The sequence below is a fragment of the Acanthochromis polyacanthus genome, chromosome 17 (assembly GCF_021347895.1).
Source record: "Acanthochromis polyacanthus isolate Apoly-LR-REF ecotype Palm Island chromosome 17, KAUST_Apoly_ChrSc, whole genome shotgun sequence".
Taxonomy (NCBI): Eukaryota; Metazoa; Chordata; class Actinopteri; family Pomacentridae; genus Acanthochromis; species Acanthochromis polyacanthus.
The window spans coordinates 28,195,006-28,218,194 of NC_067129.1; the positions used below are offsets into that span (position 1 = coordinate 28,195,006).

Below are 23,189 nucleotides of genomic sequence, written 5' to 3' on the forward strand. Positions count from 1 at the left end.
TTATGATGAATGCTTTTGAACAAATTACGAATAGTCCCTGTTTTATAGAATGATCAGTGCTGGTTAGGGGAACACTTGGACTCCTTTCCCTCTCACTTAGACTCCAGAACGCACTCATGAACTTTTCGTTGCAAAACTTGATAATACCCTGCAGCAAATGACCTCTCACACCCCTGCAGTTCACTCCCTCCTGGTCCCTTTCCACCTCCATGGACTTGATATGCCCTGGTCCAGAGGAAAACCCGGCATATCTTTGCCGACTCCACCCACCCACGAAATGGACTGTTTGTTCCGCTTCCTTTGGGCAAGCAGTAGAGAAACATAAAAACTCTAACTTCCGGACTGCAAAACAGTTTTATCCCAGAGCTGTCCGACCCATTCCACCTGAACACACAACAGACTCACTATCTACCTGGGTCTTGTACTGGACTTTACTTTGTCACCCATCCTACTGCTCATCTGCACTAACTCTGTTTACATATTGATATCGTTTGAGGATTTTAACATTTTTTAAAAGTCAGACATGTTTCCAGTGGCTGGTGGACTCCTCCAGGGCTGTCCCTTGTCTCTGATCCTGTTTGTGGTCTTCACAGATCTCAAGACTCAGCCAGGGCAGGAGGGTGTCCGGTTTGGAGACTTTAGGACCATATCTCTGCTTTTTGCAGATGATGTGGTTCTGATGGCTTCCTCAGATCATGACCTTCATTTTGCAGCTGAGTGTGAAGCGATGGGGATGTGGATCAGAACCTCCAAGTCTGAGGCCATGGTTCTCTGATAGAAACTGGTGGATTGCTCCCTCTGGGTTGGGGGGAGTTACTTCTGCAAGTAAAGGAGTTCAAGTATCTCAGGATCTTGTTCATGAGTGATGGGAAAATAGAGGTTGAGATGGACAGGAGGATTGGTGCAGCGTCAGCAGTAATGAAGGTGTTGTATCAAACCGTTGTGGTGAAGAGGGAGCTGAACCTCGAGGAGAAGATCTCAGTTTACCATCCATCTACGTTTCAACCCTCACCTATGGTCATGAGCTCTGGGTAGAGACTCAAAGAGTGAGATCATGGATACAAGCGTCTGAAATAAGCTTCCTCTGTAGGGTGTCTGGGCTCAGCCTTAGAGATAGGAGAAGAAGATCAGACATCTGGAGAGAGCTCAGAGTAGAACTGCTGATCCTTCACCTCTGAAGGAACCAGTGGAGGTGGTTTGGACATCTGATTCAGATCCTCCAGGGAGACTTCCTTTGGAGGTTTTCTGAACATGTTCTCCTGGGAGCAGACCCCGGGGTAGAACCAGAACCTTCTGGAGGGATTATATCTTATCTGACCTGGGAACACCTCGGGATCCTCCAGGAAGAAAGCATCACTGAGAGGAACGTCTGGAATGACCTGCTTCATCTGCTGCCTCCACGACCCGACCCCAGATAAGAGGAAGAAGATGGATGGATAGATGGATGGATGGATGGATGATGAATGGATGGATGGATGGATGGATGATGAATGGATGGATGGATGGATGGACGGATAATGAACGGATGGATGGATGGATGGATGGATGGACAGATAATGAACGGATGGATGGATGGATGATGAACGGATGGATGGATGGATGGATGGATGGATGGATGGATGGATGGATGGATGGATGGATGGATGGACAGATAATGAATGGATGGATGGATGGATGGACAGATAATGAACGGATGGATGGATGGATGATGAACGGATGGATGGATGGATGGATGGATGGATGGATGGATGGATGGATGGACAGATAATGAACGGATGGATGGATGGATGGACAGATAATGAACGGATGGATGGATGAGTGTTTATATTTTGTTAGTATAAAATGTTCCTTTTTCTTCTATCTATAGGTGGGAGTCATCAGTGAAAATTCTGCTGTGTGGAAACACAACAATAAAGATTCTTGATTGTTGACCTTCAATCTTCTGCTGACATCAGAACTCATCAGGAAATCTAAATCATCCACCTGTCAACTAGACCTCCTCCCTGTCATCCCCACCATCATCCTCTCCTCTGGTTCTGTCCATCACCTCTCAGATTTGCTGCATTTCTCCACTGGATCTGTTTTTCCTGCATGTAAATGAACCTCATCTGCAAGTGGTCCAGTTAGTTAAACCTCACAAATAAACATTAGTTTACATGTTAAGATGTTGGAAAGATTATTAAAAATTTGCATTTTTAAAGAAATACATTTGTTCTTCTACATTTGTACATTTTTTACACTCCTTAACTTATTTTTTTTAACCATAATGAAATCAGCAGAAAATGTAATTCACATACCAACTTTAAACACAAACGAAATAATAATGTCCACATCAAATCTATGTAATGTATAATAATAGAACAAATACTTTTTACAGCATGTGACTGTAAAATTGTACATTTTTGTGTATTTTAATCAGATAAATATTATTATTTTACAGATAATTGTTATCTTAAAGAAAATAATATGCATATAAAGGAATTTTAGCCTGTATGTTAAAATAAAGACAGTAAGATAAGATAAGATAAGATAAGATAAGATAAGATAATCCTTTCCCATGTTACAGCAGCATACATCATACAGTAGAGCAGCAATAGCAACAATAAACAACAACAATATAATGGTAATCATAATAACAATCATAATATGTCCAGGAGTGTAGGAAGGGAAAGGTGACTTATGGAATGGAATGATGTGAAGTACAGAAAAACTATGCAGATTATGTGGTAAGGGATTGTGTGAAGCAGTCCATTTTTGTGTTAACATCAGCCAGTGATGCTGGTGTTATAAAGTCTTACAGCAGATGGAATGAATGACTTGCGATAGCGCTCCGTATTGTAGGTTAAGTGTCTCAGTCTCACGCTGAACCTGCTACTTTGAGACTCCACAGTGTCATGCAGTGGGGGGGAGGGGTTGTCCCTGATGGATGTGAGCTTTGCCAACATCCTCCTCTCACCCACCTCCTCTAAACTAAAAAGTAACGTTCTCATTAAATATCTGTTTGTACAAGTACTAATTATTTTAAGTGATTTATTATATATCTATAGATAGATAGATTATTTATACTTATGAAAGCATGGGGTAGTTATAAAAATATCATAACTTCTTAAGAAGTATAAAAGAAAACTTAAAAATGTAAATGAATGATATGAAAACATGTTTTTGAGGAATGGTTGGAATATGAAATGAAAACAACTTTTCTTTACAAACGTATTGCTAGAAAACGGCCTGACTGGATCATTTTAGACCCACTGATGTGTGTAAGGGTTAAATAAATGAAAATGAACAATCAGAGCTGTTGAAGTGTTTAGTTCTGATCATATAATCTGAATAAATATAAATATTAGGGAGTTTATCTGTTTACCAAAGGGTTGTTTGAGTTGAAGCTTCACTGAGCAGGTTTTTAATAAAAGTCCAACCAGTCGGTGGGTTTTGTCCTCTAGGTGGCAGCAGAGGATAAACTGGAGAACCGGCAGCTTTTCTCAGCTCTGATGGACAGACGCTGAAGAACCAGAAAGGTCATTTACATTCAAAAGATCAGAACTGCAACTAGAAATAGATTTTAACTTAGAGTTCATGCAAAGGGCTTAAAATAAGAGAAATAAGACTAATGTCTGAATATTACCACACTGTAACTTTATGTATTAAATACATTTAGTATTTTAGAACGTCTCTGATTCCTTTAAACATAAAATAAATACAGAATGTTCACCACAGATCAGCTTCACACAAAAACTACAAATTCAAGTTAAAGTCATAAAATAAAACAACGCTGCAGAAAAACACTACCATTAAACATTCTGGGGTCACTTAGAAATGTCCTTATTTTAAAGAAAAGAGGTTTGGTTCCATGAAGATAAAACTGAATAAAATACAATAAAATCAGATGGTAGCAGAAAATGTTGAATCTCTCTGATTGTTGGGTTGAGGCGACTCTATTGATCTGAAGTGTAGCATTTCTATTTGACACGTTTTTCCAGTTTTCTCCGAACACGGAGGGTGTTTGTGAGGCTCGGGGAGAATCCATCCTGTTGAAACTCTGCAGGACGAGGACAGAACAAACAGAGGAGAAGGAGAGGTAACTGTAGGGCAGGAACAGAAGAAAAGATGTTTGACTCCAAGAACAAGGACCTTAAAGACTTCCTGACTGTCTCAAATTCAGAGATTCTTTGAGAATATGTTGGTTATTTTGGTGTTTGGAACCCAAAACTAAGATTTATAAAAATATTTTGTACAATAATAGGTAATAAACTATTAAAGGTTTGATTGGCTCAGCTTCCACATGAACGATAGCATTTTTTATTCCATGTTTTCTGTGCTGTTTGCTAACCCTACTCTAATCACAGTAACAGGGTTGCTAATCCATGCTAATGTGATCTTTTTCTCAGCAGTAGAAGCTAGATATTTAGCTCGCTGTTACTGCTGACCAAGAGGACAAACTGACTGATGGAAAACAGTCCACAGAATGAGTCTGATCCTGATTATATGAGGTAGAGTGAGACATTCAATCAAGGCTGAAAATGAGATGAAAATATGAAGAATAGAAGAGAGGACAGCTTTGATCTACACATTCTTTAGGAACACTGTTTGATGATGTTGACGACAAAAACAAGACATAAAATGACAAAAACATCATCAACAGGTCATACTAACATGATGTGGGTCATGTTCCATGAATAATAATCATTATTTAAAATATGTTGATTAAAGAAATCCCACAATTAGAAGAGACATGAATGAAAAAACCAACAAAAAGAGATTGGTTGAGAATGATGTGGGGGGGCATCGAGATTTTCTAACCCTAACCTAACCCAGCCAGTGCCTTGGAAAAGTATACTCTCCTTCTAAACCCTCAGTGATCAACATACCTTCTCTTTGACTCACAGGAATCAAACATGGCAGAACCAAGACAGCTGAATGATTTCCAACGCTTGATCAGAGCAAATATGTAACAGGGTCGATTATACATTAATATATGTGTGTGTATATGGAATACAGTATATTGTACTTTAGTTATTGTGATAATTACACAAAATCTGTGTCTGTGGATTTGTTTTTGTTTGTTTTTGTTTCAGTTAATGCCTGACTAGTTGAGCCTCCTTGTCAGTAAGCGGAACTTTGGTTCGGTTTGTATTACTACAGCCACATTCTATGTAACACTGCCCTCTATAAGTAGTGTTTTCGCGCCGATTTTCTCCCCTTTTGTCATCAATCTCTGTGGGAGAAGTAAGCGGTTTTGCTGTCCAGCGAAATTCCTGTTCTAGCAAGCTAAAACTTGTCACAAGATGCTTACTTTGTTATCATTTGATCTGTGTAGGGGCATGTGTTGTGGCGATCACTGACAGGAGGATTTTCTGTTAATATTTTCTTGTCAGGTATGTTATTTTCTGTTTGAAAAATTTAACGTTACCCTTTTGTCATGAATCTCTGTGGGAGAGGGGCATGTGTTGTGGCGATCACTGACAAGAGGATTTTCTGTTAATATTTTCATGTCAGGATCCAGAAAATAAATGGAGACTGCCTCCAAAAAGATGCATGCCTGAGTCTTTCATAACACAACGCAGAGACAGAAACAAACCAGTCACAAATATACCAATATATCAAGGCATTCCACCATAAGCAACATCTCACCAGAATCCAAAATGCCGGCACACATACAGAGCATCAAAAAGAGCATTACCCAAGCAATCTGACCCGATCAACCCACACAGGAATTTAGAGACCTGAGAGCAGCAAATGCCAAAAAGTGGTCTATAACATCCCTGCAAATCCTAGAACAACACTACAGCAGATTGATGGAGGAGGCTCAATCTAACATTGCCTCCCTCACAACCACCGATTGGGAGCAGTTCCTTGAAGTAGCAATTAGATGGTCAAAAAGAGACCTGAAATCCCTAAAGGCCAAAACTCTGACAGAAGCTCAGAAACAACTCATGAACCTCGATCAACTTGGACAAACTGAACAACCAGAACAAAACGAACAACCTGAACAAAACGAACAACTTGAACAAACCCTAACCCCCAAACTAGGTAGCTCACCTACAACAAAACCAACCACAGGGCTGGGAAAAGGCCAGCTGGACCAAGACCAGTCCACATCAGGTTCTTGGAACCTGGATGAATTCTTTGCCCAACCCAGAGGTCCGAAAAACCCAGATACAATCACAATAAAGAAACACAGCCTTAGCCCATTTACAGTCAGACTGACACCATAGTGATGCTGTTGTATATAAAAAACAGTACCCCCCCCCCCCCGCCCCCCCACCCAAGGTGGAAGAACCAACAACTTCAAGTGGATATACCATACCAGAACAAAGGAAAACTTCCCTTTATACACTCCGCGACCACATGGGCGACAACTCTACAACTGGAGTCTAACACCAAAGAAACCCATCATTATCATGGGAGACTCCAATTTGGCCAGACTTCCACAGATCACAAATGACCAAATCGATTGCTTTCCAGGAGCCAAAATCAGCAACGCCACAAACATCCTCCCACATAAGACTGACCCTACAAACACTGTGACCAAAGTTGTATTATCGTTTGGCCTAAACAACAAGGGCCAAACAAACTCCTCACTCCTACAAAAATACCTGAGTAGAATGCTCAGAGCAGCAAGAAAAACTTTCCCTCAGGCCAGGATTTTCATCCTGGAAATTGACTTCGCACAATATCTACCGCCCATAACCCAAATAAACCTCATACAGCTAAATGAACTGATCACAGCCACCAACAAAGCAATACCACGACTGGACCCAAAACTTCCAAATGGAGGAAAATGGAATACATTGGACCACTGCAGCCTAGATATGGCATCATTGGATGGCTTTTTTTGATAAAAGACCTCATCAGAAAGCCCACACCACTTGTGGACGGGGTCATTAATCTCTCTAAACACCTACAACTAACAGCAGCACAAACAAGACTGCTGCAGAGAGGACTTTCCTTTATTCCAACACTGAAAAAACCCATGAACAAAAGATCCCCCTTTGCGGCTCACTTCACAGAGTGTCACAGGAGAATCAAATTATGTGCCCATTACAGCCCCTCAACACCAACAGCCACAAAGTCTTTCACTCCAAGATCCACCTGAGAACCAGATCCAACTGAACTACATCCACAAATATTAGACCTTATAGAGACAGATCAAAAAACAACCAACGGACTGAGACCATCTGGAGACAAGGAAAACCTGAAAACTGAAGAACGAATAGCCTTGGAAGAACTCAGAAAAAAATACATCCATTGTCATCAAACCAGCAGACGAGGGTAGTGCCACCGTGATAATGGACAGGGTGGACTATGTCCAAGACACCCTACACCAACTAAATGACCACAGTTAATACATACCACTGCAAAAACCCATCTACCAACAGACAGCAGGCTGAAATTCAACCATTCAGGACACACTACACCAAAAAATTATCTTACTAAATAACAAGTAATGTATATCAGAAATGAAGACACTCCCAGACCAAGATACTTCTATCTATTACCAAAAATCCACAAACCCCCTGAATCATGGACAATACCTAACAAAATACCAACGGGACGACCTATTGTGTCCGGATGCAACAGTGAAAGCTACGGTGTGGTGGATTATCTGGACAGTTTCCTCACTTCCCTATCAAACAGACACCCAAGCTACATAAGAGGCACACAGGATTTCATCCAACACATTTGGAATATGACACTACGGGAACCATGCCTCTTGTTTACTATGGATGTCACCAGCCTACACACAAACATTGACCCAAATCTTGGATTGACAGCAGTGAAGAAATATCTTCAAAGATACCCGGCGGAGAACCGACCAGACACAGAAATCCTTAAACTACTACACATCAGCCTAACGAGAAATGATTTTGAATTTGACAGAAGGTTCTTCTTACAATTAAAAGGAACAGCCATGGGAAAACGTTTTGCCGCTGCCTACGCCAACATCTACATGGTAGATTGGGAAGAGATAGTCTTCCAGAAGTGTAGTAAACTACTAACACAGTATTACAGATTTCTAGATGACATATGGGGGTCTGGACCCACACCAGTGATGATTTCCAGACCTTAGTCAACACCCTAAACACTCACCACTCCCAGTGGTGGTAAATCTCCCAGTGCAATAAATCAAGCGCACCTACTTGCTATTGGCTGCTATTGGCCATAGCAGTGGCTGTGTTACGGAAAGTAGACACACATGCGCACTCAGGTACTGCTGAGTGAACGGTCAATAGCAGGAAGCCGGGCAGCGTACCCATAGATACCGGTGGAAGAGCGGCGTACCACCACCGGGTCTTTTCCCGGTAATACGTACCGCCACCAGATCTTTTGCCAGTACGCAGTACCGGACCGTTCCGGCTTACTTTCACCCCTGCCCAGAACCCTCCTGAGATCCACCCTGAAGGACACCTATGCAAACAAACTGGACAATTCCACACCACCAGAAACCAAAAAACAGGTGATCGCAGTAATTTCAACCTACTTCTCCTACTCCAATCAGGCAAATTTCCAAATCAAAAAGAATTTCCAGACAATACTTGAAAACACAACACTCCCCACAAATTTCAAAATAGTCTCAGCCTTCAAAAGAAATCCCAACCTCAAAGATTTCTAACTAAATTAACAGACTCCATCAAAAACAAAAAAACCACCCTGAGGAACGAACACGATTAGAAACAGAACGACTGGGTCCACCTAACCCCAACAAGGAACATCTTACTCAACTGCACCAACTGCATCTACATCATACAGTGCAAAAAATTCCTTCTCCAGTACGTTGCGGAGACAAAGAACATCCTTGGACAACGCCTCTCCCAGCACAGACACATGACAAACAGATGATGTAACTTTATTAAAGTTAACCCTCACGTCGTCCTGCGGGTCAAATTGACCCGGTTTAAAGTTTGAAAATGTTGGGAAAAAAATATTTTTACAGTGAAACTTCTGATGTCCACATTTTCTACATTTTTGGGAAATCTTTGAACATATTTTGGTGGAAAAAAAGAAATGTTAAAAATGTTTCTTAGGAACATTCACAAAAAAATCTACCAAAATCCAGTAAAATTCGCTGGATTTTGGTCGATTTTTATGTGACTGTTCTTAAAGAAAACATAAGAAGTTTTACTGATAAATATTTAGATATTTTAAGGATTTTTACATTTTTAAAAGAATTTTCTTGCAAAATTTGGGGGATTTGTTTTAAACAAAACTTTTAAGGGAAACTTTTCAGGAATTATTGGAATTTTCTTACCGAAGGTTTTGCGAATTTTCAGAAGTCTGGGGAATTTGCTTCTGTTTACTGTGTTAGCATGCTAACAAGAAAACCCCAAAACTGTGGGAACCATTGATGTTTAGATGGATGTTTAGGAGGAGGAACACCAGAACTCAGAGCTGGTTGACTTTCTGTCCTGTTTGGTCATAAAACCTAAAAACATAAATCAGTCAAAGCTACTTTTCGTTCAGTTTGCTTGTGTTTTAAAGCTGCAGTTTGGAGTCTTGCAGTAGAAGTTAAAACTGTAATCAGAAGTTAATACCAACAATAAAATGTTTTTTTTTCAGGTCACTCTTGAGCAGATCTGTTGATTCTGTGGAGATCAGAGGTGAGCTCAGCCTGACGCAAACAGATCTGATTTCCACTTCTCTGTTTGTTCTGGTGAGAGTTTAGATAAAGTCTGCAGGGGCACAGTGTGTGTGTGTGTGTGTGTGTGTGTGTGTGTGTGTGTGTGTGTGTGTGTTACTGTGTGTTACTGTGTGTTACAGTGTGTGAGGTCACACACCTAAAGTTAATATTTAGTGTCGGCCATGAAGTGCATCACTAATGTGTTGGACGGAGCAGCAGACGGAGCGTGAGCAGTAGAGGGTCTCCTTCGTCCACTTTCCTTAAAGGATCTTTCAGATTTCTTCGTCTCGTCTTCATCTTCGTCTTCGTCTTCATCTTCGTCTTCGTTTCCGTCTTCGTTCTCCTCATCCTCTCCTCATGGCGGTTCTTCCTCTGCGGGTCAAAATGCTGCGGCAGGTCTGGAAGTTGAAGGGCGTCGTCATCCTGGTGTGCAGCCCGTTCATCCTGCTGCCGCTGGCCATCAGCACCACGGTGAGCTTTAAAAACCAGTAAGACCAGTTTACTGAGGGCTAACCAATCAGTATGACCAGTTTACTGAGGGTTAACCAGTTTACTGAGGGCTAACCAGCCAATATGACCAAATTACTGAGGGCTAACCAGTTTATTGATGGCTAACCAACCAGGAAGACCAGTTTACTGAGGGCTAACCAACCAGTATGACCAATTTACTGAGGGTTAAACAGTTTACTGAGGGTTAACCAGTTTATTGAGGGTTAACCAGTTTACTGAGGGTTAGCCAACCAGTAAGACCAGTTTACTGAGGGCTAACCAACCAGTAAGACCAGTTTACTGAGGGCTAACCAATCAGTATGACCAGTTTATTGAGGGCTAACCAGCCAATATGACCAATTTACTGAGGGCTAACCAATTTACTGAGGGCTCACCAGTTTACTGATGGCTAACCAACCAATAAGACCAGTTTACTGAGGGCTAACCAGTTTACTGATGGCTAACCAACCAATAAGACCAGTTTACTGAGGGCTCACCAGTTTACTGAGGGCTAACCAGTTTACTGATGGCCAGTTTACTGAGGGCTAACTAATCAGTATGATCAGTTTATGAACAGTAACTGACTAAAACGGCTAGTTTATAAAGAACAAATGAGTTTAAATGTTACTAACCAGTCTAAAGAACCAGTTTACTGAACACTAACCAGTCTAAAGAACCAGTTTCAGTGTTTTATTTATATTTCTGTCTCGTATAAAAACATTTTCGTGCTCCTCAGTGATAAACATAAAGTAGAATTAATTAATTAGTCGTTCTATTGTCTGAATTTATTGACTGTGTTGACTCTTGTCCTCTCTGGGCCTCCGTACGAATCCTCCGTACAAATCCTCCGTATAAATCCTCCGTACAAATCCTCTGTACGGATTTTCCCACTCTCATTGATCAATAACTGCAGCAGCTGATCACTGATTGACAAACTGTTAGAAAAGGTCATACTCAGGTTTTATCTGGGAAGAAAAGAGACTGAAACATGTTTATTTAACAACGTCTGGACGTCAGTTTTATTCATTTTTACAGATTTTATTTAATGCTTGTTTTTTATGAGCTTCTCTGAATAAAATCTTAAACTAATTTCAATAAACTACTTTAAAATACAAAAAAAAACTGTTTTTTCTTTAAAATATCAGTAAATATCTCTAAAATAACTCTTACCTAGAAGCATTTAATTTGACAATTGTTGTCAAAAATGCAAAAATAAATCTAATTATTGTTCCAAAGTGGATTTATTTTATATGGGATTAATTTAAAAGTGTTTTCTTGTTTGTTTAAGTTTTTATAAAAGAATTTCTTTAAATGATTAAAGCTACAAAACTCTGCAGATTTAATTTATATATATATATATATATATATATATATATATATATATATATATATATATATATATACATATATATGAATACAGATTTTTTATGTGGACATTGTGTGCAGTTTTGTCAATTATTACATTTTACTGTGAATTTATTTGTCGTTTTCTGGGATTTAAATGAGGGAATCTGTAAAATAACATTAAAAAATATTTTTCAAACCTTAATATGTAAATTAACATGTCAGTTCTGTGATATCTAAATAAATAGCTCTAAAAATTATTTTATTATTATTACAAACCTTAATTTGCAATTTTTTAAATTACAGCAAATTTCTGTCAAAATAATTCAAATACAGATTTATTAATTGAAGGTATTATTTATTGGTCTTTTTTATTAAGACTAAGTTATTTATGTCAGTTATTATGTATATTTTAATATTAGTAACATACAGTGCCCTCCATAATTATTGGCACCCCTGGTGAAAATCTGTTCTTTAGCTTCTAATAAATTCATTTTTTTCTAAATAATACTAGCCTAGCCGCGCTAGACAACCCACAGCAACGAATTTAATTCTCTGCCAGGGTGGGTCTAGTTACCCTCCATAAGGCTTGAGGTTGGATGCTCCTAAAACTAGCCGGACCAATCACCATGAAGTGTAGAGTCAGAAGGCGGGCGTAACTAAGTGACGACAGAGGCGCGACGATTCTGACAGAAACAACCGGAAACAACTAGCCTAGCCGCGCTAGACAACCCACGGCAACAAATTTAATTCTCTGCCAGGATCGACAACAAAAACGACAACAGTCGTTGAGCTCCATTAGCACCGACTCTGAATAATCTTTCTGTTAACATGTCTGTAACATACTTGAGCTTCACCCATTGACTGTATAAATAAGGCTTCAATGAACTCCCGCATCCTCTGATATCCGGCGCTCTAGGAGCCTATTTGTTGCGCTGATTGGTTGTATACCTACCCAATTGCTGCAGAGTGATTTGAAAGACAACCTTTTAGCCCGCCTCCCTCCCTGTCGAGAGTTCCTAGACCCTTGTGTCTTCAGAACATGGGTCTAGCGCGCCTAGGCTAAAATAATATAGGACCACAATGAAAAAAAGAGGAAAATCCAACTTTTAATTCAAGTGCATTTATTCAGTGCGGAAAAAAATCAAAGAAATAATTATTTTACATCAAATCATGTGTGCCACAGTTATTAGCACCCCTGATGTTAATACTTTTGCCAACAAAACAGCACCTAATCTTCTCCTGTAATACATTTTTCTATACTGACAGTCAATAGAAGCTTTGAGGTAGAAATGTAGGCAGAATTCTACTTGTAGGGGGTTGTAATGATTCATTGTGGATTTACTGATGATCTAGTGCCCTGGTAGTGGAGATAATGATGAGTTGTCATTTTGTCATGATTCATTGCACATGGGTTGGTCACTTTGCAAAAGTGAACCAAATACACACCAAGCAATACTCAGTATCTGCACAATGTGAGAATGGGTTTGAAGGCCTATATAAAGGCCCAAAAAAGGCCACCATTGTTAGTCCAGTGAACAGCATCATGCCGCGTCTATCACATGAACAACGTCTCCGGGCACTGGGTATGGTGGAGGCCGCTTTGAGCTACAGTGATGTATCCAGGCGTATGGGCTGTTCCCAACCCACAATCAGAAGCCTGGTCCAAAGCATGCGCCGACGGATTGCTGCCTGCATCGAAGCAGATGGAGGCCATACTCGGTATTGACTGTTGTGACTTTGTGTTTGGCAGGTGCCGTTTTCTTTTGTGAAATTCTTTATTTTGAAATCATTCTTGAAACTTTAGATTTTTGTTTCTGTATGCCAATATGCTAAACAAATGATTCATATGAAGAAAATCCAGTTTGGGGCTTCAAAATAAAAATTATATTGAAAAAATATGGTCTCAGAGTTTTTAATGACTGTCAGTGTACAATTTTCAGTGTGAGAGTATGTTTCTGCAATAAAAATTGAATTTATTTTAAGACTTTCAACGCATCTTAACCAGGAGTGCCAATAATAATGGAGGGCGTTGTAATTAATCTCTAATTAAATTGTTAAATCAGACAAACTAAAAATACAGTTAAAAACTGTTTAAAATAATATTTTAGAAAAACATTTCTCTTCTTTTTTGTTGTTTTTCATTTTGTGTCTCATTTCTCTCATTTATTGTCTTATTCCACTCATTTTAAGTCTTTTTCTCATTTTGTGCTTCATTTTTCTGATTTTGTTTCTTATTTTTCTTGTTTCACTCATTTTGAATCTTATTTTTCTTTCTCATTTTGTGCTGCATTTCTCATTTTGTGTCATTTGTGTCTCTGTCTGTTGCCAGTGGAGATCGTTAAAACAGCTTTTATTTTTGATTTGATGAGATTCTGAGGTTCCACTCTGATATTGGGATTCTGTAACACCGAAGAATACCGACCAAAGTGATTTTATTATTATTAAAGGAGGATTTAAAAACAGCTGAACTAACCTGTTCCTGGTGTTACGTAACTCTGAGTTAAACATTCAACGGCTTCCTCACCGTCTGCAGAAAACCTGTTTTTGTTCGACATTCCTGCATCTGAAAGATTTTAACTAATTTTTAGTTCAGATTTGGTTGTTTTCAAGTCACACGTGGACAGTTCAAGGACCGTCGGAAAGTTAAAAATCTTCCAGTTTCTTGTGTTTTTAAAGCTTCTGGCAGATAATTAGTAGAAGAAAACGTTATGAAACGTTCTGTCGTTGTTGTGGAAGTTGAGACTCACGGGAGACTCAGATGGTTGAGCTTGAGAGGAAAGTTTGCTGACACCGACAGAGCAGCAGTACATGTCAGCATCAGTTCTGAGGATTCTCTCTGATCTTTGGGTAGATATTGTAGTTGGAAGAAGGTCAGATTTAGATTACAGACCAATATGGAGACAACTCGTCTGCTTAGTCACATCAGAATAGACGATATCTGCCCTCCTGCAGCGTTGAAGGACCATTATGACCTTCAGGTACGATTCCACAGGATTCGACAGTTCTCACATCCCATTCATTGTCTATGTGAAATGCTGGTTCCGTTGCAAAGCGTTTTGAGCTGTGATCCGATGCGTCTTCTCAGAGCTCATTTTCAAAAAAAATCGTGAAACTTTCGTCAAACGTCAAACGTCTAAACTCACCGTTGTTGAACTAAAAACCAGGACGATTCAGCAGCTCCTTTGTTGCCTCAAATGCTTTCAGGAAATGTATTTTCCTGAACTGTTTTCATACTTAAAGAGGAAGTTTGTGCCACGATGTTTGTCCGAAGTTTCAACCAGACTGAAGCTCAAGTGCTGTCATGTGACCGCCTGGTAAGCCAGAGAGAGGAAAGAGTCATTTTCCCTTCAGTCATCCAAGGCCTCCATAACATCTGTGGAATGGTTTTGCTCTTCCTTTGTTATCATGGAACATAATGAGAACGTTTATAGAAGAATGCTCTTCAATGCAGGAGTGTCCAACATGAGGCCCGTGGTCCAAAAGTGGTCCTCCAGAGGGTCCAATCCCTCAAAGTGCAAAAATTACAGAGAAGACATTAACTGCAGATTGTAAATTAGTAAAAGTATACATTTAAAATCATTTCTAGACCATGACAAGTTGTTTGGATCAGAAAGTAAAATACTAGATTGTTCTTTGTTCTGTTGTTGTTTTGTGTCTCATTTTTGTCATTTTTTGCCTTGTTTTTGTTGTTTTCTTTTTTTGTCAGAGTTTGTCGTTTGTCTTGTGTTTTGTCATTTCCTTTTTGTCTCGTTTGTGTTTTTTTCTTATTTTTGTCACTGTCTTTTGCTTTATTCGTTGTTTTGTGCATCATTTTTGTGGTTTTGTGTTATTTTTGTCTTGTCTCATTTTTTGTCACTTTGTAACTTTTTTGTCTACTTTTTTGTCTCTTTTTTGTTTAGTTTCAAGTCACCTGTTTCATTTTTTGTCATTTTGCGTCCCGCTTTTGCCATTTTTTGTCTTGTTTTTGTAATATTTTGTGTCGTTTTTTTTAATTTTTTGTCTTTTTTGTAGCTTTGATCCTAAAATATAATACTGTATCATTCAGGTCCAGATATCTGTGACTAAATGTTGTGTTCCTTTGTCGACACTCTGATGTGGAAGCTGTAATGTGGAAATGATGAACTGAGGATGAATGTTGATGAAATTGAATTTATTTTTCTGAAGAAATTTCAGGTTGTTCATGATGTTTAGTAAAAAGACAATTCCTTAAATGTGAACATTTTTGCACTATAACAAAGGAACCATGAGGGTTTGTGGTTATTTAGAGGTTGTTATGCTGTGGTTTTACTGGTCTGGTCCTCTGGAGATCAAACTGGGCTGAATGTTGTCCTGAACTAAGATGAGCTTGACTCCCCTGCTTTAATGTATTTTGGGAGAACATTGTAGGCAGATTGTTCCACCTTTGTTTATTCATCACATTACAGGATTCATATAAATGAACAGAGGTCTCAAAAACATCTGGAGAACAATTCTTTCGAATATAATCTGTATTCCTGACATTAAAACATTAGATCAACTCCATAGGAACATGACTGGAAATGGAAACGTTCCCTCCCATAGTTCCTTCAGGAGGTGTGGAGACCAAACACGGAGCTAAAAGACAGACTACTGGACTCAGGTGGATCCCAACGTGACTCCGTGTGAATGTTGTTCTGCAGAGTTCACAGCAGGAGTCTGAAACAACACGTCTCCCAACAGCTCATGTTTAGACAGTTTTATATGTTATATAAGAACAGTAGTGGAACGTATCGATGTATATTGACACAGGAACACTTCAAGTTCTGTACCTGAGTCTGATGTCTCATGAAGTGTTAAAGACTAAACTCTGATATCTTCACTGTTATTTCTCATCATGGTCTTGGTTCAGAATGGACCAGTTGATTAAATAATAAAAAAAATGTCTGATTGTGGGTGAGAAGAAATATGAAAATAAATATTTAGGGTGCCACAAAAAGTCCCATTTTTGAGCTAAAATTAACGAAGCAACGTTAAACCAACCTGATCGAGCCTCTAATTCTGTCATGTTTCATTCAAACATTTTAAATCCTCAAATTGTCAAATACATGTATGAACACATGTAAACACGTATGTACATAAAACACGTATGAGAGCCGACAAAAAACTAAGAAACTGTTTGTTTTCTGTTGTTAATGTGTGTTTGTGTGTGTGTGTGTGTGTGTGTGTGTGTGTGTGTGTGTGTGTGTGTGTGTGTGTGTGTGTGTGAGTAGGAGGCGGCCTGTGCTTATGTCATCGCCCTCATGGCGGTCTATTGGTGCACTGAGGTTCTGCCTCTAGCAGTGACGGCGCTGCTGCCAACCATCCTGTTCCCCGTCCTCGGCATCATGGAGTCCAAAGACGTAAGACTGGACACCAACACCGATCAATACTATTGATACGTGTTTGATTGATTGAGGGTCTTTATCATGAACTGCAGTGAGGATGTAGGAGTCTGAAAACAGAACATTCATTCAGTCTTCTTACATTATCCAACATCTAATCTACGTTAATGTTCAGTTTCCTGCTGAGTCATGGTAGATAACAACAGTATTCAGGATTCTAATAATCTTTTCTTGATTTTCATTTCAAATTTAGTGTAGTTCAAGCTTAATGATCACAGATTGTACCTTCAGAAGAGTTTACCTCATTGTTTTTACTGATGAGGTCGAAATACGAAGAGGACAAAGAATCATCAGAGCCATTTCTTTTACTTTATTCTGTTGTTTATTGTTGGATTCCAGTTTCTGCTTACTTTATAGACAAAACCTGAACTGTAATAATCTGAGCTGAGAGAACATAATAAAATGAAATGATCATGATGCTGCCACCACCGTGCTTCAGTAAATATACTGATGTTACTGTAGATGAAGAGTCATCTGGTTCTGAGGGAGGCTGTGGTTGCTTGTTCATGGACTGACCCTGTGATGTTCTGCTCAGGTGTGCATGCAGTACCTGAAGGACACCAACATGCTGTTTGTCGGGGGGCTGATGGTGGCCGTGGCCGTGGAACACTGGAACCTTCACAAACGTATCGCACTCAGAGTTCTGCTGCTGGTCGGAGTCCGACCCGCCCTGTGAGTCAGCTGGTCCACACCTTCACCTGATCCACACCTTCACCTGATCCACACCTTCACCTGATCCACACCTTCACCTGATCCACACCTTCACCTGATCCACACCTTCATCTGATCCACACCTTCACCTGATCCACACCTTCATCTGATCCACACCTTCATCTGATCCACACCTTCATCTGATCCACACCTTCATCTGATCCACACCTTCACCTGATCCACACCTTCACCTGATCCACACCTTCACCTGATCCACACCTTCACCTGATCTACACCTTCACTTTCACCTGATCCTGATCATGTGTTTACAGCAAAGTGTGTCCAGACTGTGAAAGAATCCAAAGTCTGTCATTTAGAGAATGATCTAAGAATACTCCTATGATTTTGGTCAACAACAGTCAAAGGTAGCACGCAACACATATTTTACTGAACAATAAGAGACAGAAGAACACAGAAAAAGGAACACAACATGAATATTCTGCAGCCATCTCAGCTGATGTTTTAAGTCTATACTGGAAAATATGTTAAAAAATTTGGTGAAAGTTTTGAAAAACCGTTAAAGAAAACTGAAAGTATCTGTAAAACACTGATACTTTTACTGGATTTAAAGACAAAAAAGCATCACACATTGTGAAAGAACAAACTTGTGCTTCTAATTATACAGATTTTTGATGTCAAACACGTCACTGAACTCGATTCTGAGTTTATTTCCAGAATCCTTGAAGGTTCTTTGAACACAATCTTCATTGAACCACAAAATATTACTTTTTTTGGTCGTGAAGCTTTTTTTGGTTCATTTTTGACATGTCAACACAAACACTGAGAATATACAACTATTTTCATTTCCTTTCATGTTGTTTTCTGAAATTTGGCAGTCCAGTATCACATCATGATCACTTTTTAAGCCAGAACTGCTCTAAATAAACTCTACTGTGAACGCTCCGTTGAGAAACCAACGTATTGACTTTTGGTTGCCCAAAGAGAGCAGGTACATTTCAAAACACCGTTTTTTTTTCCAGGTGTTAGAAGTTATCTCTACAGACTCTGGTTAGTTAATACCAGTTAGCATGAATGGTTAAAGTTCTCAAAGCTGCAGTAACCATTCCTTTCATCTGTCTGTAAAGTCAAACATCAAGCGTCTCCTCCTGAGGGTCGGTTTGCATTTTGTCTCTGATGTCGTTTGTCGCTGAGGACGGTCGTGTCATCGTGTTTTCTGTCGCCTCTCAGGTGATGTTGGGCTTCATGGGAGGTGACGGCGTTCCTGTCCATGTGGATCAGCAACACGGCACCACCGCCATGATGGTGCCCATCGTCCAGGCCGTCCTGGACCAGCTCAACGGAAACGTGGATCCTCAGACCTCCCTGAAGGACCGAGGAAGAGCATTGTCCCCATTCAGGAGAAAACTGTCCTGCCGACCGACGCCCCAAACACCATGGAGAAAGGTACCATGTTGTCTTCACGGACCTCCAGCTGTTGGAGGTGTCTTTAGTCTTCATGGTGTAGTTCTGTCCAGAAGAACTGGACTTTTATCTAGTTAGTGTAGATGAACTTCACTGCAAGCCCCTTAAAAGATGCCAAGGACACTTAGAAGACGATAGATTCAGTAAATATCCACGTTTCTCGTTTGTTTCCAGGTGGAACAAAGACAGAAAACAACTCAGAGAAAACCTGCAACCAGCAAGATCAGAAGGAGGATCAGAGGGACAAACAGGAAATCATGAAACCGACTCCTCAAGACAAACCTCCTTCAGACAGTCCTGGTGAGTCCAGAGAGCAAAAACAAACCGGAAGGAAACCCTCATTGGTTTAGTTATCATCTGTTAGTTTCACAACAAGTTCATCAAAGTTCTAGTCTGAAAATACAATTTACAGCCAGATTTTTAGTTTTTCTTCTGAGAATGTCTGCAAAGTTCTAGTGTCTTCAGCAGGAAAATGTTCTCTAAAGGTGTTCTAAAATGTTTGAACTATTATGTTTTAACGTTCTTGAAACGTCCAATAGATGTTGTTTTGTTCTCATGTGACATCAAGGGGAGGTTTGATAGAAGAACTGCAGGTTAAATGTTCCAACTTTGTTAATAATTCACGTTACAGGAACATTTTTAAAGAACATTCTGTCATCTTAGTCCTCAATAACATCTGGAAAATATTCTTCAACTTGTTTTGAGAACGTTCTTTTTATGTTATTGTGGAACATAACCTGACACCGTGTCCTGTGAATGTTAAAACATTCTGTCTTAGCTCACATTTAACTTCACAGAATATTCTCAAAATGAACGTTCTCCAGAGTTCTAGTAATGTTTTCAGCTTGAAGTTGTTTTTAGTTCCTAGGATGATCAGAAAAATGTTCTCTGAAGATGTTCTCAAAAGTTTGGTATAAAATCATTAGACTGTGATGCCCCCGAACAAGAAGATCTGACAAAGAATCATTTTGAGGACTTGATAACATCTGGAAAACATTTTTTGAGTGTAGCTTGGAAAACGTTCTCCCCGTGTTATCATGGAACATTATCAGATAGCATCCTTCAAACATCTTTTGAACATAAAAACATTCTGTCTAAGTTAAGATTTAACCTCGCAGGAAACATTTATGGGAAACATTCTTAATATCTGTTAAGAACAATCTGTTCTAGTAGTGTTCTCCGTGTTGTTTGTTTTTGTTTCCCAGAATGTTCTCCATAAAGGCTTCTACAGATGTTCTAAAAATGTGTGTGATAACATTATAGGACTGTTATGCCCTAACGTTCTTAGAACCAGATGTTTCATTGAGAACGTTCCTGCTTGGTTATCACAGCCCGTTGTGGAACATTGTGAGAACGTTCTGTAATGTTGTTCTCAGAACGCTGGAGCCAAAATGTTCCACCTTTGTTAAAATATTCCATTATTGGAAGGTTTTCTCAAGAATCATCTGAGTTCTCCATAACATTTGGAGAACGTTCTCCCTTTGTTATCATGGAACATAATCCTGCAAGATTCTCTGAATGTTAAAACATTCTGCATTGGTTCCTATTTAAAGGTTTTCAAGGTTCCTAGAATCCCAACGTGTAAAGTGTGAACGTTTTAGGGAACGTTCTCTGTAACACTACAGGAACACAGTCTAAATGTTCTAATAAAATATTGATTGACTCAGCCGTGGTGGACCTGAAGAATGTGGAAAACATCTCCTGTCCGATGGAGCTGGAGGAGCTGAGCGATGAAGACGAGGAGTCCAAGAGGATGAGTAAAGGCCTCCTGCTGAGCGTCTGTTACGCCGCCAGCATCGGAGGGATCGCCACGCTGACGGGAACCGGACCTAACCTGGTTCTGATCGGACAGATGAACCAGTAAGTCTCACATATGAGATCCAACACGTTCTAGAGGTAGTTTATCACATCTGGGATCCAACACGGTCTAGAGGTAGTTTATCACATCTGGGATCCAACACGGTCTAGAGGTAGTTTATCACATCTGAGATCCAACACGTTCTAGAGACAGTTTATCACATCTGAGATCCAACACGGTCTAGAGATAGTTTATCACATCTGAGATCCAACACGTTCTAGAGATAGTTTATCACATCTGAGATCCAACACGGTCTAGAGATAGTTTATCACATCTGAGATCCAACACGTTCTAGAGGTAGTTTATCACATCTGAGTTCCATCACATTCTAGAGGTAGTTTATCACATCTGGGATCCAACACTTCTAGAGAATAGTTTATCACATCTGGGATCCAATACGTTCTAGAGATAGTTTATCACATCTGAGATCCAACACGTTCTAGAGATAGTTTAATCACATCTGAGATCCAACACGTTCTCCGAGATTGTTTATCACATCTGAGATCCAACATGTTCTAGAGATTGTTTATCACATCTGGGATCCAACACGTTCTCGAGATTGTTTATCACATCTGAGATCCAACATGTTCTAGAGATTGTTTATCACATCTGGGATCCAACACGTTCTAGAGATAGTTTATCACATCTGAGATCCAACACGTTCTAGAGATAGTTTTATCACATCTGAGATCCATCATGTTCTAGAGATTGTTTATCACATCTGGGATCCAACACGTTCTAGAGATTGTTTATCACATCTGAGTTCCATCACATTCTAGAGGTAGTTTATCAACATCTGGGATCCAACACGTTCTAGAGATAGTTTATCACATCTGAGATCCAACACGTTCTAGAGATAGTTTTATCACATCTGAGATCCAACACGTTCTAGAGATTGTTTATCACATCTGAGTTCCATCACATTCTAGAGGTAGTTTATCCATCTGGGATCCAACACGTTTCTACAGGTAGTTCATCACATCTGCGATCCAGCACAAAGAAGCAGGTCACTAATCTGAGGTTCTATTCGTACGGGAACATTCGGTCGATGTGTTGTTGAAACCAGATGAAAGATCGTTTAACACCGTCTGAATGTTTGTTGACTTTTAACACTCATTCTTGATTTTTCCTTAAAAACACTTCAGATTTTACAGATTTTTTTCCAACAGTACACTACTGTAGCTGCATTTGAACATTTTCTTTGTGTTTTTTTATCCTAAAAATATATATCGGTGTAAATGTTTGTGGACTGGTTATGAGCTGGTTTTGGACTAGTTTTGGACTGATATTAAACTGGTTTTGGACTGGTTTTGAGCTGGTATGGGACTGGTTTGGACCTTAACTGTGACGTCCCACTCCTGAGTGCTGATAAAGTTTGAATCTTTGCTGAAACAGAGGAAGGTTCTGATGATGACACGGAGGAGCAGCGGCTGATTTGTTTCCTCGTTTACATGGTTGCCTTTGTTTCGTTTCCGTGCTGATTTTCTAATATTGAACGTTCTGGTTTGTTCCTGCAGACTCTTCCCTCAGAACGGTGACGTGATCAACTTTGCGTCCTGGTTTGTATTTGCCTTCCCCACCATGGTTCTGATGCTGACGCTGCCTGGTTCTGGCTGCAGTTCCTCTACATCGGCTGCAAGTGAGTCACTTCACCCAGAAAACAAACTCTGATTTCACCTCGAACTTTCTGCTCGACCGTGTCCAATTTAACCGAAATGTTTTAGGGGTAAAATATGGATGATTATGAAGATTACTGTGGAACTTTAAACTAATTCATCAAACACTTTCTGAGGTGTTGTTTTTTTAATAACTATACATATATACATACTTTAACATTTTCTTTAATAAACCGCCAAACAGCTGTAGAACGTCTTCAGAGAACATTATTCTGAACTTTTGGGGATCTAAAGAAAAAACAGACTTAAACCAAAAACATTACTAGAACTCTGAGAATGTTTAAATAATGTTTTTAAAATTGTTCTAAGACAGAACGTTGGAACTTTTGGGGATGTTAGCAGTGGAAACATTCAGCCTGCTGTTTTGGGAAACTTCTGCAAAATGTTCCCATGACGTTGTGTGGAAAACAGTGGGAAGAACATTCTCAATGCGACACACAATTTTTAGAAACGTTTAAGGGCAAGGCAGTTCCAACAATTTTAACACTAAACATATTTAGAACCTCTTTAGAGAACGTTTTCTCTGCCTTTAAGAACTCTGCAGAAGTGTTCCTGTGAGATCAACAGTGATCTAAGGACAGAACATTTAAGTGTTGCTAGAATGTTCTCTTGAGGCAGGATAACCCCACATGTTCTAAAAATGTTGGTGGGTAATATTCTTAATGTTC

At 39.5% G+C, this 23,189-nt stretch overlaps 1 long non-coding RNA gene and 1 pseudogene across 1 annotated transcript in view; one reads left to right on the top strand and one right to left on the bottom strand.

Annotated features, from left to right (window-relative positions):
• LOC127530697 (uncharacterized) overlaps positions 1-23,189 on the bottom strand; it is a 58,836-nt gene that overhangs the window by 15,599 nt on the left and 20,048 nt on the right. The gene's annotated exons all lie outside the window — the stretch shown is intronic.
• The window catches only part of LOC110971691 (solute carrier family 13 member 5-like), a 29,132-nt pseudogene continuing 15,766 nt past the window's right edge, over positions 9,824-23,189 (top strand).